This window comes from Penaeus japonicus, unplaced genomic scaffold (genome assembly GCF_977035675.1).
Source record: "Penaeus japonicus unplaced genomic scaffold, GWHDUDI00000001_assembly GWHDUDI00000017, whole genome shotgun sequence".
In the NCBI taxonomy this organism is placed as follows: Eukaryota; Metazoa; Arthropoda; class Malacostraca; order Decapoda; family Penaeidae; genus Penaeus; species Penaeus japonicus.
In genome coordinates this window covers 21117774-21122773 of record NW_028234419.1, presented here as the reverse complement: position 1 = coordinate 21122773, position 5000 = coordinate 21117774, and the positions used below count along the sequence as shown (strand labels likewise).

At 36.9% G+C, this 5000-nt stretch overlaps 1 protein-coding gene across 9 annotated transcripts in view; it reads left to right on the top strand.

Moving 5' to 3' along the window:
* LOC122255340 (uncharacterized) overlaps positions 1–5000 on the top strand; it is a 30460-nt gene that overhangs the window by 784 nt on the left and 24676 nt on the right. For all 9 annotated transcript variants that reach the window (XM_086546105.1, XM_086546104.1, XM_086546109.1 and 6 more), the window contains exon 2: positions 4204–4254. The gene's annotated coding sequence lies outside the window, so the exon portion shown is untranslated. The remainder of the gene's footprint in view (positions 1–4203; positions 4255–5000) is intronic.

The following is a 5000-nucleotide window of genomic DNA, read 5'->3' as shown; positions in this document are numbered from 1 at the left end:
CAAAAGAATTGTAAAAGAGAAGGAAAATTACTGATATTATTAGTATACCAACATCTCATCATAGCAAAATTGCATTCAGAAGCTGCCAGATCTACAGCAAGTGCAAAAAATGATAGAAAGATGCCTTCAAAGACTCTTTTCTTGCCTTGCAATTCTATGGTGTGTAAATTTATTCTTGGCTCTCAGTTTTTTCCCTCATCTTGATTTGATACAGATGTTTTTTGTTTTTTTTCCCCCCAAGTGCTCTAGCACTTGAATTTTAGATGCCATTTTAATGATCTCTTGACCCCCCTCCCCCTCCCCTAATTGCCACATCCATGAACATATTTGGTAAATTTTCCAAATAACACTGCATTACTAAATACCACCAAAGTGGTATCGATGGAATCCACTCAACATTTACTATTCATACAGAGTGGATAAAATGGGTGATACCCCAAAATCTGGGTCCCCCTTTTTTAACCCATTAGCAGTGGATGGCATGATTTGCTGCAAAGTCAGAGTCGGTCATAGACGCGGATGGCACTGTGCCAGACAATGTAAACCAGCCGTCCTACTGCACGAATATTTATTTAAAACCGTGGCCAATGAGTTAAGGCACTTTGTGCTACCTCATGCTACTTTGGGGCATATTTCATATGCAAAATCTGAACCTAATTACCTACCTAACTTTGCCTAGTTTTGAAGTTAGCCCTAGCCAAGGGGGGGCTTTGCTCTCCTGGATTCATCCTGTTCAAGGCACTTTGTGCAACATACGTTGTGCCAAATACTTCAATGACCACCATTCTCACTCTGAAATTCTAACATGGTTTTTTACGTATTTACGGCTACTGATAAGCTGTGGACTGGAAACCCTCAATGAATTAACTGCATGCACTGTTATGTTCTCTCGATAGATGGCGCAATATTCCCCATTGTTTAGAGTAAAATTATAGAATGCCCTCTTTTGAGTGTTCACATCATTATTTGTCCTAGTTTCTTATCCTGAGGAATATAGAAATGAAGTCTCAGTTGCTCTCATCATGGCACAGTGTGAGGGTTATTCATGGTCGCTACATCATCAGGACTAATTATTTATCATAAGTATCATGAAGTATTCTGAATAGGGGGGAGTCTAGAGCTAACTTCAAAACTAGCTAGGCAGAGTGAGGCAGGTAATTGGGTTCAGATTTTGCATATGAAATATACCCCAAAGTAGCAAGAAATGCCTTAGAAAAAGGGGGGTCCAAGAGGGGGGTAAAGCCCCCCCCTTGGCTAGGGCCAACTTCCAAACTAGGCAAAGTTAGCTGGGTAATTGGGTCAAAATTTTGCATACAAAATATGCCCTGAATTCATATTTTACCCCACAATTTCCCTGAACAACTTCATGCCCTCCCATACTATTGGGACCCAGATTGTGGGGCATAGGCATGGCACTATTCGGAAAATTTACCATATAATCTACTTGGGCTGGAAGTGTATAGAAAAGGCATTAATTTCAGCATGAAGAATTGTAAATTGATTTGGACATAGAGGTATAAAAGGCATGATATTATAAAGTCTCTGTCATGTAGTGTGTAGTTAAGACAAAACGCAGTTGTTTTTTCTTCTCTATATATATTTCATGTTCAAAATTATGAAGAAAATATTAAATATGTTTTTGTTTTCCCTTGACTAAAGCTACTTCCTTTACATAATCTTATCTACATCAGAAAATTTGGGGTATAAACTGCAATATCACTCTATTATAAACTTCCTAAAGCAATGAAATGGTAACATTATACCAGATGTTAAGAGTAGACCCCCAAATTATGTTATATACATTTAGCCTTCAAACTTCAGAGAGCAATGATATTACTGAGGTGTTGTTTGCAATTGCAGTCTCAAAATTAATCTGTCATCTTTAGGGTTTGTAACTGCTTAAATCAGTGGTATTTATAAATGTATGTGACCATTATTGTAATTCAAAATTGTTAGGCATGTAGGATTTTATTTTGTTTAGTTTTAAATGGTCATGTAACTTCTTCAAAGTATTGACCCTCTCTGGACGGGTGGTACACTACTGTACCGCTCATTCAAAAGCCCAGTGGCCGGGCGGCACAATATGGCCTAAGCGTTCGAAAGCCCCGGCATTGTGACATGCAAGGCTGGAATGCCCCCGTCGTGAGTGGGTTAAGAGGAATGTATAACAGTGTGTAAAAAGTTAGAAATATGTATATTTAAAACTAAATGATATACAAAGGGGAAAGGGAAAATTTTTCTTTAACATTGTAATGCTAATATCCTTCCCAAATCTACTGAAAACCCAGCTTGGTCTGCAATCTTCAGTTGAATCTGATCATACAGTTATGAATGCCATAAATATCATCTTACCATAATTAGGGACTCTTAACACATATGGCTTGCACTCCTGTTTCTTGGTAGTGCTTAACCCATTGCAGCCAGGGATTAATTTGCTTGCCCAGACCCCAGGATAGGTACTAGTGCCACTTATGCAACACATGAGATAGGTTTTATTTCAGAGTGAGACAGCTTCACGCGACATATTGTAACCTTTCACGCTCTTTCTTTCACTCACTATAATGTTAGAACCAATTTTGTGATCGTCATTATTTTTTTTGTGTTCTGCTGTATTGTGAGACTTATGTCTCATTTGATAGGCTCTATCAATGTTGCAATTGACTAAAAGTGTACTATAGGTTCCACATTGGCTCTTTAACTTCATTATACTCAGTGTGATAGAATTATTGCAGATTTATGGGGTGACAAAAAATAACAATTTTTTCATATTCATGTACTGTTATAACAAATATGAAAAAAAAAAATCCACAATAAAGATAAATGAAGAGATTGGGAAGAGGAAGAAAACCTGTGCCTGTGTCTGAGTGCCACAGCAGAAGTTAGTCTTACTGACAGTCATATTGTAGACATTGGGGGGCATGGTTTGATTCACCTTCCTCTTCTCATTTTGCCTGCACATCCTTCATCACCGGTAATTTAGAGCAGGTAGTCAGCATGTTGCTGTGTTATTGCTCTCAGAAGGTAGTGCTTGCTAGCATCCGTGGATGAGTACCATTCAAATTCAAGGCTTTCTTTTCTTCTGGTGTTAGGAGGAACTATTGTCATCTATGTCTGGGATTTTAGACCTTACCCATTTTGCTGAATGTTACAGAATTTATAGTAATTATGACTGTAATTGTCATCATCACTCACTATGTAGTTATTATTCATAATATAATAAAGAAACAGAGATTCACTCTCCCCCAACATCAAATATGCCATGACGGTTATTATCATATACGTCGTGACATCCACCATCAGCCCAAAAACATTTGTGTCATGTATGTCATGAAACTTGCAGTTTGTTAACTACTCGCCAAAATGTGCAGAGTGGAATACCAGTTTTCTTTGATACTTCTGGCAAATTTAAGGCTGCTTTGAATAAAGGGATTATTTCTTTGGTATAATCAGGTATAGTTTGCCTTCTGGCATAACTGAATACCAGTAGATATACACTTGCAAACTACTGAAGCCATTGCTTATGTTTGTTGTGACATACATGTCAGCACCGATTAGGCTTAAGAGACGGGTGTCAATTTGCACATGACGCGACATCGGGATCTGCTCACAGTTGAAGCACGCGCACAGTCGTAAAGTATTTTGGCTGTAACAGCACTAGCTCCAGAGCTACAGGGTTCTAAAGTCAAATTTTATGATGGACTTATGGAAAAATATTGTTTGGGCTAGTCTGCGCTACTCGGAGGACGGAGAAAACCCTTTCCCCGTCCCTCTAATTGTTAGCCGGTGCGGCTAGTGTCATAGACCGGCTGCCTTGACGACCAGTTAGGTTGTTAGGCGCCCCGTCGGACAAGGACACCTGTTTGATACCAGATGCATGTCAGAAACTTGGCTCATGAATTTATATCTGACACATGTGCAACATTACTTATGGTAGTCCAGTTTCACTTTCAGAACTGTAGACTTTGCACTAAAATACTCACAAAACTTTTGCCATGCACTATATATATATGGTAGGATGATGTAAGATAAAAATAAATGATATTTATGAAATCCATTTTAAGAATATAAACTTAAATATTTAGAAACTTAGTGAAAGATATTCAGTAACAACTTGATGAAAGATATTCATTTACAGAAATTACTTGCATTATGTGAATTTCGGAGTGGGATGACCATTGATACCCATTTCTTTGTCCTTTCCAGACTGAGACGTCTGCGGCCATCTGAATATTGTCACACTACTTGATAAAGAAGGTAATAATAGGCTGAGTAGAAGTCGCTCTCTTAATTTGAGGATTTAGTCAGAATGCAAGTGGATATAATGAAATGATAACCTTGAAAAATGGTGTTCGACAGTCCATGTGTCACTTATTTTTGGTTAGCCTTTCTCCCAAATTTTGTTTTGTACTTATTATTAAGTGCTAGTCATGGAAGCTGCTGATGAAATGGCACAACAGTAATGGATATAGCAAAAATTGGACAGATTAATTAGTTTCCATATTTAATTACTTATTTTGTCTCTTCTTCCCATTCCTCTCTATCCAACCCTCTATTTTGCAGTCTTTCTCTCTCTCTCTCTCTCTCTTTTTTTGTTTATTTATATACTTTTATTTACACATGTAAACAAATAGATGTTTTGATAAATGCTAAAATGAAATCAGGATAAAAAACTAGTCTTGTTTTAATGTAGGAAAAAGGAAGAAATCATTTGCACAACACAAAAGGGATTTTTTTTTTTTTTTTTTTTTTTTAACGTTTTGGATTAGCCTGTTTTAGTTATTCTCTTTATGGATTTCAAATTTTATCCTAAAGTTAAAAAGATATTTGATGAAAGAAAATAAAGGTAGGTAAAAAGATCCTCTTCTATTTAGTTTATGATCATTGTTTGCTCTTTTCATTTTACATTTTTACGATTTCATCAACCACTTAATGTGATAATAATATAACAACTTTTACAGATGCTGTTTCTGGTAAGTTGAAAACTTAGCCTCCGGAAGGTG